Source organism: Hordeum vulgare, chromosome 7H, assembly GCF_904849725.1.
Source record: "Hordeum vulgare subsp. vulgare chromosome 7H, MorexV3_pseudomolecules_assembly, whole genome shotgun sequence".
NCBI classification, from domain to species: Eukaryota; Viridiplantae; Streptophyta; class Magnoliopsida; order Poales; family Poaceae; genus Hordeum; species Hordeum vulgare.
In genome coordinates this window covers 40,803,543-40,817,528 of record NC_058524.1, presented here as the reverse complement: position 1 = coordinate 40,817,528, position 13,986 = coordinate 40,803,543, and positions in this window count along the sequence as shown.

The following is a 13,986-nucleotide window of genomic DNA, read 5'->3' as shown; positions in this document are numbered from 1 at the left end:
CAACTAGCATCAACTACAAAGAGTAATCAACACTACTAGCAACCTTAGAAGTACAAATCGAAGTCGCGAGACGGAGATTGGTTACAAGTGATGAACTAGGGTTTGGAGATGAGATGGTGCTGATGAAGATGTTGATGGTGACGAGTCCCCTCCGATGAGAGGAGTGTTGGTGATGACGATGGCGATGATTTCCCCCTCCGGGAGGGAAGTTTCCCCGACAGGATCGTCCTGCCGGAGCTCTAGATTGGTTCTGCTCAAGTTCCGCCTCGTGGCGGCGGCGAAACCACGAAAAAGCTCCTCCCCAATTTTTGTCCAGACGAAACTCTTCATATAGCAGAAGAGGGGGGCAAGTGGGCCAGCAGGTTGCCCACAAGCCCTCATGGCGGGGCCTGGGGGGTGGCCGCGCCGTGCAGGCTTGTGGCCAACCCCTGGTGCCCCTCTGGCGCTTCTTCGGACCAGTATTTTTTAAAAATCCGGAAAAAAAATCATCGTTGATTTTTACGGCGTTTGGAGTTGCGCAGAATAGGTATCTCAACTTTGCTCCACTTTCAGACCAGAATTCCAGCTGCCGGCATTCTCCCTCTTCATGTAAACCTTGCAAAATAAGAGAGAAAAGGCATAAGAATTGTACCGTGAAGTGAAATAATAGACAAAGAAGCGTTAAATATCAACATGAAAACATGATGCAAAATGGACGTATCAACTCCCCCAAGCTTAGACCTCGCTTGTCCTCAAGCGAAAGCCTAGCTCAATAAATATGTCCACGTGTTTAGGGAGAGAGGTGTCGACAAAACAAGATACGAACATGCATGCATCATGATCAAGATCAGAACAGCAATACCAACATATAATCTCTCATGCTAAAGTGATAATTCCTTCACAAAGTAAAGCATGGATTAAGAACCTTACCGAGAAGTAACAACCGATAGCCTTTAGTCATTGACGCAATTGCAATTTATCACAACATCAGAAAGAGTCAAATAAGAGCTTGTAAAGAAAATCCACATACTCAATCATTCTTTCGTTCTCTACAATTGCTACAACTCACGTGGTACTCCTGAGATCAAAGTTTCAGCTGGACACAGAGAAAGATAGGGGCTTACAGTTTTGCCTCCCAACTGCTTACCTCAAGGGTAATGTCAACAATAATAATTCATGAATACTTACCTCCAAGTTGACATATGAATATAGATCTTTCCCAAGCATATGACATTAGCCAAGATAAAGGCGAAATAGGGAATTGGTGTGGATCACCATGACTCTTTCAAGGGAAAAAAGTAAAGGTACAAGATAGGCCCTTCGCAGAGGGAAGCAGAGGTTGTCATGCGCTTTTGAGGTTTGGATGCGCGTCCTCTTAGTGCAGAGGAACGTCACTTTATATTTCCTCCTGTGATAAAGAACTTTACTATGCAGTCTGTCGCTTTTATGTCTTCCTCATCACAGGTTTGTACAAAGCTTATTTTCCACACACTAATAGATCATACATATTAGAGAGAAATTTTTATTGCTTGCACCGATGACAACTTACTTGAGGGATCTTATTCAATCCATAGGTAGGTATGGTGGACTCTCATGGCAAAACTGGTTTGAAGGTTTATGGATGCACAAGTAGTATCTCTACTTAGTGCAGGAGGTTTGGCTAATGTGAGGTGGAAGCAATCGTCACATGCTAAGGGATCTCTAATCATATAACATTGTTCGGAGCCAAGCAAACACACTTCATTATGTTGTCTTCCTTGTCCAACATCTACTTCCAGGCATGCAATAGTTTAGTGAGTGTTCACAATCATAGATGGTGTCAGAGATGATATATTTATATGTGAACCTCTCCTTCTGTATCACTTCCTATTAATTGCAACGATGACCAAGGTCTACGTTTGCCTACCCTCAACAATTTTCAATCCTCATTCTTTTTATATGTGAAGCCATCACTTCCCATAAGATCATTACATGATCTTTCATGCTTTTGTTCTATTCTCACTCTTTTGATCATGGCAAGAGGCAAAGCACTTCAACTAAGACACTCTTTATTATATGGCTCACGAGCTCGAATACATCGGTGGTGACACAAAGCAAAACTCAAGACTAAAACACTAAGACTTTTAATCTACTAGAGAAAGAGAAAACTAAAAAGGAAAACTAAAACAAAGGTAAAGGCAAAAGATGTGATGGTGATACGATACTAGGGCAACTCCCCCAAGCTTGGCACAAGCCAAGGGGATTGTCCATACCAATGCTCAGTTATTTTCCTTTGGTGGTGAAGGTGGAGGAGTTGTTGCAATCTTTGACTCCAAGAGGGCCATTAGTCTTTGATTTATACCTTGGAGATCTGCGATATGTTTTTCCAGCAAAACAACTTCACAAGTGAGACAAGTATTGGGAGCACGAATTGTTTCACAAAACCTCAAGAGTTCAATCAAGGATGGAGATAGTAGGTGGAGATAGGGTTGGAGGAAATCCATTTCTTCAACTTCTTCCTTGTTGATCACAGATTGCACTTCATCCCATGCCTGATTCTTCTCCTTAGCTTTGCCCTTGGTTTCTTTAGGTAGCCCTTCCTTAGCCTCCATGACCTCCATCCTTTTTAGATCAGCATGTACTTCTCCATAGACTTGAGGGAGATTGTTCTCCCTCACAGATTCCTGAGACGACATCTTGCTCTAAATCTGCGGCAGAAAACATGCTCGAAACGAAAAACAGAAGACATCTGCGTGATGCAAGGGTCAGACCAAACGGAAGTATATATAATGATTTTTTTAGACCAGAAGGAGTACCCTGCACGAAAACGGAGTCCGGGAGGCGCACGAGGTGGCCACAAGCCCTCACGGCGCGGCCAGGGGGTGGGCCCATGCCATGCAGGCTTGTCGCCTCCTCGCGCACTTTCCGGACTACTTCCAATTTTTGTATTTTTTCAAAAATTCCAAAACAGAGAAAATTTCCTACTGGAAAAGTTTTGGACTCTGTTTTCTTACCGAATCACATACCTCTTTGTTTTCGGAGTCTGAAAGAGGCTGATAAATATCCCTTAGGTATTCTTCCGGAGTTATGGTATTGATGATATTGCTTTCAACATTTATGGGAGTACCTGAGATATAATGCTTGATCCTCTGCCCATTTACCACTCTCGGACAATTACCTTCCGTGTTGTTGATCTTGATAGCACCAGAATGATATACTTCCTCAAAAACATAGGGACCTTCCAATTTAGAGAGAAGCTTGCCTGCAAAGAATCTTAAACGCGAGTTATATAGCAAGACATAATCACCTACATTGAACTCATGCTTTTGTATCCTCTTATCATGCCACCTCTTAACCTTCTCTTTGAACAGCTTGGCATTCTCATATGCCTGAGTTTTCCATTCATCAAGCGAGTTAATGTCAAATAACCTCTTCTCACCGGCAAGTTTGAAATCAAAGTTTGAAAGTGCGTTATATCGACTAGAGGGGGGGTGAATAGGAGATTTTTAGAATTTCATCACGGAGGAAATTCCTTTTGAGGAAATTCCTCACTGATGACTAACTTACAACGAAAACAGTAAAGGATCAGAAGTGCAAAGTTTCACAACAACAGTTTTTCAGAGTGAAGAATGTGAAAACAGATTGCACTATGAGCAGGCACGCAGAATACCGATGAGGATTAACTGACGTGAAGAATTTGGGGTTGAGGAAATTCAGAGAAAGTCTTGAGCAAATTCTTCAAACGGTCGCAGTGAAAGTCATCAACACATAATACGAGGAAAGTAAGGAGTTGAGGAATTAGAACCCGTTTCTAAGTGAAGACAGACGTTGATGACCCAGTTCCAACTGTTGTGACAGTCGTACATCTGGTTTGGAGCGGCTTGGAATTGAAACCAAAGGACACACAGTCCCTACCGTATTCTCCTTGAGCTAAGGACACACAGTCCTCGCCCAACACTCATGGTAAGTCTTCAGGGCAGACTTCCAAACCCTCACAAACTTGGTCACCCGACGATCCACAATTGACTGCTGGAAAGCTCTAGACCATGACGCCTAACCGTCTGGAGGATGCACAATCCTCAAAGGTAAAAGGCTTCAGTCCCACACAGGAACAACTTCTTCAGTGATGCTCAATCACTAGGTTTGGTTTGTGGTTTCGATGTATGGTGTATTTCCTCACTGATGAATTACTCTTGAAGACTCTGAGGAATTGGGTTGCTCTTATGACAAGTGTCAGTTTCTAATGGAGCAGCCAACCAGCTAATGGTTGTGGGGGTGGCTATTTATAGCCTGGGAGCATCCCGACATGATTTGACACTAATGCCCTTAAAGAATATGACTGTTGGAGTGGATAAGACCAATGACTTGGCGTGGCTATCGGAACGGTCGGAGCCCTCAACTGTGAGAGTCCTCATGTCATTCGTATTCCTCACTTGAGGCTTTTGGTAGGATTAGGCTTGGGTTGAGCATCATGAGGAAATTCATTCCAAAGTGTAACTTCCACCCCCTTTAATAGTACGGTGTTCCTATTACTCAAATGCGAAGAAAATAAAACAGAAAGTGTAAATCTTCATGCTTCAAATTCTTCAGAGTGATTTTCTTTAGGACACACCGGATTCCTCAATATCAGTATCTTCATGAGGAATATCAATTTCATCGCAGTTTCCTCGCGATTCATTTCTTCACCTTCAGACCAATTTCTTCAACCGAAGATATACATTTTTAGGGGTCGATATTCTTCAAATATCTCAAACTCCTCAATGACTTATAGATCCTGTGTACACTCATAAACACATTAGATACTTAACCTATAAGTCTTCAAACCACCAAAAACACTAAGGGGCAGTAGATGCACTTACAATCTCCCCCTTTTTGGTGGTTGATGACAATTAGGTTAAGTCTTCTACAGGGATCAAAATATGAAGTGTAAATACTCATTTGAGGAATTTGAAATCAAGATTCACAGAGACTCCCCGTGAAGATGTGCATATCTTGAGGATTTTTCTTTTCACAGGAAATGCACATTGATGATTTATATCATGGAGATCTCCCCCTGAGTCTTGTAAATCATGCATACATGTAACATATCATATGAAGAAAATGAAGATGCATGATGACAAATGGTATCTGACGAATTCCAGCATGCGTGCATTAAAACTTGATGAATAAGCATGCAAAGAAAAACGTTCAAAAGCATCAGGGTACCATCGGGCTTAAGTTACAACTCATTGCATAAAAACTTCAGAAGAGCCAAGAGTTTGTAACTTAAATATAGTTCATAAGCCCCAAAAATATCCCGCTTGGAGACTAACTCTCAAGTTTCTCCCCCTTTGTCATCAAGTGACAAAAAGGAACAAACTGAGGACTAACGCCCGTGAAGACTTCACTTCTTGGCGGTTGAGGAAGAGCCGTGATGCTTCTTGGGAGTAGTCTTCTTCCTTGGACCGGTAGCAGTGTCAAGTTGTTCTTCATCAGTTTCAGCAGTGCGGAATGAAGAAAATGAGTTATCTTCAAGGTCTGGAACTGGAATGGGCCTGAACTTCTTCTTGGGAGGCCACGACCATTCAAAGTCTCGCTCAAAGTCCATTTCTTCAAGCTCAGTCTGAGTCTTCAGATGTGCAAGTGTAGCCCAGGTGCGATCAAAAACCTCATGCAGATAATGATGGTTGAGCTTCAGAGAGTTCTGTGTTTCAGTGAGGTTTTTCACAATGGCGCCAAACTGGCATTGGACCCACTTGTGATTGCGATCCACCTTCTGGTGAAGACTGAGGATGAGCTCTCTTGTATTCATCACGCGAGGAGGAACGGGGCTTGCCGGACGAGTCTCAGTACCATCCCATGAAGAATAAGCTTCTGGCTCTCTGAACTGGCCATCAAGGGGCCTACTGCCTTCTTCAATCACGGATTTGCCTTTTCCTTCAATGGACTCGAAAGTCTTCTTGTTGACCCTGATAGGAGGCAGATAACCAACATGGTTTTGGAAATCAGCATGGAAGTTGATGCATGTCCTTGTCCTGATGAATCTCATGATCCATGGGGCATATATCTTGTGGTCAAAAGGACACATAGAATTGTCGGCCAAAGTCCTCAAGAAGAAATCATGGATGTTGATAGGAATACGATGAATGATGTTGAAGAGGATATTCTTCATGAGGCCTACAACATCTTCTTCATCATCATGACCTTTGATCGGCGCGAGCACACTACAGAGGATTCTGTAAACGGATCTGGGTGTGTACTTGAGCTCGTGGATGAGGAAGGTTGTTCTCGGAGATTTTCCTTCAGCCAAAGGCTTCATGAGGACTTCCATCATCCCATTTGGCAGCTCACGCTCACCATAAAGCTTCACAGCCTCATCTGAGGGAATTGGTACAGGCAGTTCTCGGAGGAGTTCAGTAGCAGGAGCCTTGTAGTGAGTGTTTTGTGACATCCAATCAAACACCCAAGTGTTAATGTTTTCAGGGTTGCCGGATATGTGAAGAGTGGCATAGAACTGAAGAATTAGCTCGCTGTTCCAATCAGAGATGTCGGAGCACATAGGTAGTAAACCAGCATCATGGAGTACACTGAGGACTGGCTCCAGGCACGGTATTGCTTCAAGTTCAACATTAGGAATATGCCTGTGCTAGAATATCTTGTTTTGTCCACATAGCATAGAGGCATAGTAGTTCATCTGAGTCCTAGTCCAAAACTTCAGATGCCTCATTTGAGGCTTGTCATAGGGGTTTTCTCCAATGAAGTACATGCGTTCTTCAAAGAAATTTTCCTTTTGAAACTTAGGACGCTTGGAGAATGGCTGACGCTGAACTGGCTTAAGATTTTGCTGAGGAACAGGAGGGGAGACAACAATGGCAGTCTATGGGTTGAGCACGATGAATGCATTGTCTTGGTCAGGTGCATTCTCCTCAGCATTTTCTTCAGGGTGAGGAATTTCAGCAGCTGGTACTTCAGGATGAGGAGATGGCTCTGGCTGTGCGTCAGGCTGAGGGGCTTGCTCTGGCTGTGCATCAGGCTGAGGAATAGCTTCTTCTTGCTCAGTTGGAGGAGTTGGGTCAGCCTGTTCCTCATCTTGAGGATTTTGCTCAGAGCGTTGAATGTCATCGGTTTGAGGATTTTCAGTTTGTTCTTCCTCAGATGGCTTGGTGGCAGATGCAGTTTCATCAGCTGGTGCAGCTGATTCTTGAGCAGTGTCTTTCTGAGAAATGAAAGGCTGAGGACTGTCGTCTATATGAATTTCCTCGTTAGTATGTTCCTCAGAGACGGCATCCTTCATTTCCTCATCTGCCTTTTTCGCTGGATCATCAATGATGACCATTTCATAAGAAGGAGCGACATTCAGGGGCACACGGTCCAGAGGAGCAGTTTGTTCAAGTGCTTTGAGGCGCTTGGCCTCTGTTTCTTCTTCTGCTGAGGAGGCCTTTCTCTTTTTGGCTTCCTACTCAGCAGCCCTGGTTTTCTTCACGTCTGATGCAGACGGAGTCATCTTCTTCACCGTTGAAGCTTTTGGTGAAGGGGTTCTCTTGACAGATTCTTCAGCTGGTATTGAGGAACCAGCTGGAACAGAGTCATCAACTAGCTTTGGCGAAGCAGCTGGGTCAGGGGCAGTCTCATCAGCTGCAGCAAATTCATCAGCTGGAGTTTCCATGATGATTTCTTCAATAGCCGGTTCATCCACACGGCGTTCTTGGTGTACTTCCTCAGCTTGATGAGTTTCCTCATCATGAGGAGATTCATCTGCTGGCTCCTCAATCAAGGGCTGACAAGTTGGTGTTGGGGGTGCAGCCTTCTTATTGTAGTCATCAACAGCACTAGTGGCCAGCTTGATGAAATTTCTCTTGAGACTCTTACGATCTGACTGCTTGGAGTACTTGTCAGTCAATTTCTTCAGCTCTGCCTGTGTTGACACCAGTGCATCAGGAGTCAATTTGAGGAGATTCTGCTTGAGGAATTTCTCCTTTTTAAGCTTTGCAACTTTGGCCTGCTTGGCCTGCTGTTCTTTCCACTTAACTTTATTGATGAAAGTAGTCACCATGTGGCTGATGCCAGGGGGAAGCTTCAAATCATCAAGTGGAGTGTTTGGGTCCTCATACCAGATGTTGATGTAGTCAAGGAGGACCTTGGGGTCCATTGCGAGAGGAATGGCACTGCCTGATGCTTGAGCTACTCTTTCCTGCTTGTTTCTGATGATGGCTTGCAGGGTTTGATCATCAAATTCATCACTGCCCTCTGATGCAGACGGGACGGTGATGATTTTGCTAGGGCTTGGCAGAGTTGCACGTTCAGCAGATACCTGAGTCTTCGCAGAAGGTGTTGAAGACTTTGTCTCCGAGATGGTTGCAGCTAAGAGTGAGGAGCTGGAGCTGGCGGTCATAGGCTTCATGACTTGCTTCTGTACTGGGTTCTCTTGAGGCTTTGGAGGTGGAGCTGAGGAGATTGGCACTGAGGGTTTTGGCGCTGATGGTTTTGGTGCTGAAGGTTTTGTGGCTGAAGCCTGAGCAGACTTCTCTTGAGGCTTTGGAGCCCTTGGCTTTGACGGTACAGACTGCATTTGAGGAATTTCTGAACCAGAAGTCTCAGCGGCAAAGGAGGTAGCAGCAGCTGAGGATTCATTGAATTTCCTCACTGCAACTTCTGCCTGCTTCTTGAGCTTAGCCAGATGCTTTTCCTTCTCATCTCGATAGTCATCAATGTTCATGAGGCTTGACGGATGTGCTACTTGATGATCCTCAAGTGGTGCCCGTCTGCCAGGGGGCTTCAGAGCGAATTTCTTCGCATACTTGGGACTCATAAACCTGTATTCCTTCCATTCCTTTGCCCATCGGTGTTCTATCTTCTGCAGCCGTATCTTTCTCTTGGCCATTGTCTCATTTTCATCAGGCATGCAATAGTCCAAGTAAATATCCTCAGGGATATCCGCAGCTGTGTTTTGCTCAAGTTTCTTTCCTCCCTTCTGTTTTCTGTCATCCTCCATTTTCTTCAGCTGAGGATTTTGCTGATGAGATTGAACTCTAGAGGATTCTGATGAGACTTGAAGATTTTCTTCCAGAAACGCTGCAAATGAGTTAATGTGATGAGAACTGAGAGATTCATCAGATGGCATGTGTGTACCCGTGAACAGAGTATAGTTGCAAGGAATTTGGAGAGGTCATATGCGTTCTCAGATTTGAAGAAAATGAAAAGGTTTGATAGTTGAGGAATATAACCAGTGGTTGAGGAATTTGCCTAAGCATACTGTTCTTGGGTTCCAGAGTTGTACAGATCCGAAAATTCGCACAACTGAGGAATCTCGTGAAAATCTTAGATGCTTAGCACAGTTCATCAATGATGTGGTGATAGGCAGTGTTTGAGGAATCAAGTGCTTATCGATTCTTGAGGAAAAACAGATTTCACATAGAAGATGTAAAATTTTAGATCTAACTTGTGGTAAAAATGGAATTTTATTTACCCTGGAAGGTGCGCACGAAGAACACAGAAAGGTGTGTGGAGAAGCTCTTCGGTTGCGTGTCCAATGCACCCTAACCCGGCGACAGAGGACATCTACGGCGGCGGCGGACGAAGATGGTCTGACTCCGGCGTGGTTCCGGCAACGGAGAAGTCGAGGCAGTGAAGCTCTTCCTCACCGGCGACGAGACTACCAGCGATGGCGCTAGGGTTCGGTGGTATTTGCTGTGGCAGTAGAGCGATGGAGCGAAGAAGAGTATGCCGAGGGGGATAAGGACATATTTATAGCCAAACAGTTACTGTTGGCACGAAAATTTTGGACCAAACAGCCCCTGCCTCTACATCTCCACACGACACGTGTAGCTCCCGAACACTGCGGTGGAGATAGTGGAGATCGTGGTTATCCGATCGTGGGAAGTGGGTTCAGTTACTGTGTATTAAAGAAACAATTTTTGAAGATTTGAGGATTTTCATTACAAAATCATCAGCTGACAAGGACGCAGTGAGGATTTTGAACAAAGTTTCAAGTAGAACGCATATGAAGAATTGAATAGACTGGATGAGTATAGCATAGAGGGAAAGTAGGGTCCGATGACATTCACTTAGCAGAAATATCAACTTGAAGAAATAGCAATAAGTGAATGTTGTTGAGGACTTGAAATCACAGTCTATCTAGTCAAATGAAAGTCATCAAGTGTTTTTGAAGATTTTGTGATAAATCGTCACAATGAAGAACAGTTGTTTTGAAGAAAAACACATTTTGAGGAAATAGAACATTTGAAGAAAAACGACTTGAGGAATTTCACAATGGGCGGTGGCGTGACCCACCATATAAGAATGTTGATTACAGACGCCGCGTACAATTGTCGTAGGACCCTAAGAATCAATTTCTTCGTTGATTTCTTCACATTCAGAGTGACATTCTTCATCAGTTGAAGAAAATCGATTCATCATGTGTTGCACATCTAAGTCATCAATTTTGCATAAGTGTTAGGATGTGTGCATGTTTTTACAAAACATTTGAAGATTCTAAGATATTTAGCTCACACCGCAACTTGCAAAACCTCTTCTCATCCAAGGGCTTAGTGAAGATATCTGCCAGTTGATCATCAGTCTTCACATGGTCGATGAGGATATTGCCCTTGAGGACATGGTCCCGAAGAAAATGATGACGAATCTGGATATGCTTGGTCTTCGAGTGCTGTACTGGGTTATATGCAATCTTGATAGAACTCTCATTGTCACAGTAGAGAAGCACATTCTTCATGTTGATGTCATAGTCCTTGAGGGTTTGCTTCATCCATAGTAATTGAGCACAGCAAGAACCAGCAGCAATGTACTCAGCTTCGGCAGTGGAGAGTGATACGCAGTTCTGCTTCTTTGAGGACCAGCAAACTAGTGATCTTCCGAGGAAATGGCATGTGCGAGAAGTTGACTTGCGATCCACACGGTCACCAGCATAGTCAGAATCAGAATACCCTACCAGATGAAGGTTTGAGCCCTTGGGATACCATAATTCTAGTGTTGGTGTGTGAGCTAAGTATCGAAGAATATGTTTCACAGCCTTATGGTGTGATTCCTTCGGTTTTGCTTGAAAACGTGCACACATGCAAACACTAAGCATTATATCTGGCCTAGATGCACATAGATACAATAAAGAACCAATCATAGAACGATATACCTGCTGATCGAAATCTTTACCATTTTCATCAGTGTCGAGGTGGTCATTGGTAGGCATTGGAGTCTTGGCACCTTTGCATTCATGCATGTCGAATTTCCTCAGAACATCCTTGAGGTATTTCTCCTGTGATATGAAGATTCCATTGCTTTGTTGACGAATTTGAAGACCTAAGAAGAATTTCAGCTCCCCCATCATGGACATCTGATATTCTTCACTCATCATGTAGGCAAATTCATCACTGTATCGTTTGTCAGTACAGCCGAATATGATATCATCGACATATATTTGACACACAAATAGCTCATTATCATAGGATTTAGTGAAAAGAGTTGGATCGAGTGAACCACGTTTGAAGCCTTTCTTCATGAGGAATTCCTTCAATGTATCATACCATGCCCGAGGGGCTTGCTTGAGACCATAAAGAGCCTTTTTAAGTCTGAAGACTTTGTCTGGATTCTTTGGATCCTCAAAACCTGGGGGCTGAGCAACATATACTTCTTCCTCAAGCTTACCATTGAGGAATGCACTTTTCACATCCATTTGATATAAGATGATGTTATGATGATTAGCATAAGCAAGTAGTATTCGAATAGCTTCAAGTCTAGCAACAGGTGCAAAAGTTTCATCGAAATCTATTCCTTCAACCTGGGTGTAGCCTTGGGCTACAAGTCGTGCCATGTTCCTCACCACTTGACCGTCCTCATCTTGTTTGTTTCAGAAAATCCACTTGGTGTCGATGATGTTGTGCTTGCGAGGATCTGGTCGTTTGACGAGCTCCCATACGTCATTCAGCTTGAATTGAAGAAGTTCGTCTTGCATAGCTTGGATCCACTCCGGTTCCAGAAAAGCCTCACCAACTTTTGAGGATTCTGTGATGGATACAAAGGAAAAAATGTACACAAAAGTTAACTAAGTGTGAAGCTTTTGAGCGAGTGAGAGGACCTGGCGCGTTGATGTCGTTGAGGATTTTGTCAAGTTCTACTTCATTTGCAATCCTCGGATATGCTGGTTGAGGATTTCGTCTCGGCTGAGGAAGTGGCTCTGGTGCAATTTCCTCAGGAGCATCTTCTTGATTTTCATCAGTGATGGGGATCGTTTCTTCACCAATTTCCTTAGTGGGGACAATGTCTTCCGTAGGTTTGAGCTTTATTTCTTCCTCAGGAGATAGCTTATCTGGATCAGAAGGCAATTGCTCTCTTTGCGAGCCATTAGTTTCATCGAACCGCACATCTACAGTCTCAACAACTTTGTTGTGATAGTTGTTGAAGACTATGTAAGTGTGTGAGTCCTTTCCATAACCGAGCATAAAACCTTCATGTGCCTTAGGTGCAAATTTTTAGCTATGGTGAGGATCTCTAATCCAGCATTTTGCACCAAAGACTTTGAAATAACTTACATTGGGTTTCTTGTCAGTGAGTAGTTCATATGAGGTTTTCTTGAGGAATTTGTGAAGATATACCCTGTTAAAGATATGGCATGCAGTGTTGATTGCTTCAGGCCAAAAGCGACGAGGAGTCTGATATTCTTCAAGCATAGTTCCTGCCATTTCAACCAGAGTCATGTTCTTCCTTTCGACGACACCATTCTGCTGAGGAGTATAAGGAGCAGATAATTCCTGAGTAATACCAAGTTCATCAAGATAATCATCAAGACCAGTGTTTTTGAACTCGGTTCCATTATCACTCCTGATATGTTTGATCTTGATGCCAAAGTTTGTCGAGGCCCTTGAAGAAAATCGTTTGAAGATTTCCTGCACTTCAGTTTTATACACTATGATATGCACCCAAGTATATCTGGAATAATCATCAACTATGACGAAGCCATATAAAGATGTTGCATTGGTTAGTGTGGCATAGTGAGTAGGTCCAAATGAATCCATATGAAGCAATTCGAATGGACGTGTAGTGGTCATGATAGTCTTAGAGGGATGCTTGGATCTGGTCATTTTCCCAGATTCACAAGCACCGCAGAGATGATCCTTGAGGAATTTGACTGATTCAATGCCGATGACATGCTTCTTCTTCGCGAGCGTGTGCAAATTCCTCATGCCTGCATGACCTAGTCTTCGGTGCCACAACCATCCTTCTGAGGTTTTTGCTAATAAGCAAGTGGCTGGTTGAGGACCTGTAGAGAAATCAACAATGTACAAATCCCCTCTTCTTACACCTTCGAAGACTTTGGATCTGTCAGATTCCATGATGACTACACATCTATATCTACCAAAGATAACAATCATATCAAGATCACAAAGCATCAAGACTGACATGAGGTTAAAACCAAGGGATTCAACAAGCATCACTTTGTCCATATGCCTGTCCTTGGAAATAGCCACTTTGCCAAGTCCCAATACCTTGCTTTTACCTTTGTCAGCATATGTGATTTGCTTCAGAGGTGATGGAGTTAGTGGCATATTCATCAATAAGCTTTTATCACCAGTCATGTGATGTGTGCAGCCACTATCAAGAACCCATTCAGTATTCTTGGGTTTGTCATCCTGCAGATGAATTAGTACAGCTTACCATCTCATATGCTTCAGATTTGATCATAACGAAAATCTAAGGATGTGTGAAATATTTCTATTTCATCAATCATTAGCTTGCGTCCTATCAAGCATTTCTTAAGATCTCCAGCAAATTCGCCAGATGATGATTTTCATCTGGAGACCTGACCTGCAGAAGTGATTAGTTCGATTTCTTCACCACCCACATCTGAAGGGGTGGCAAAGCATTCATCATCCTGCGAGCACCATATGAGAACGGTGGCATTGAGGCCAATGCACTTCTCTTAACAGTAGGGGGATTAAAGTACTCACACTAGTGGGGACGGGGCCTTTAGCCCCGGTCCGTAAGGGGCTTTAGTCCCGGTTCAACAACTGGGACTAAAGGGGCGGGACTAAAGGCCAAACC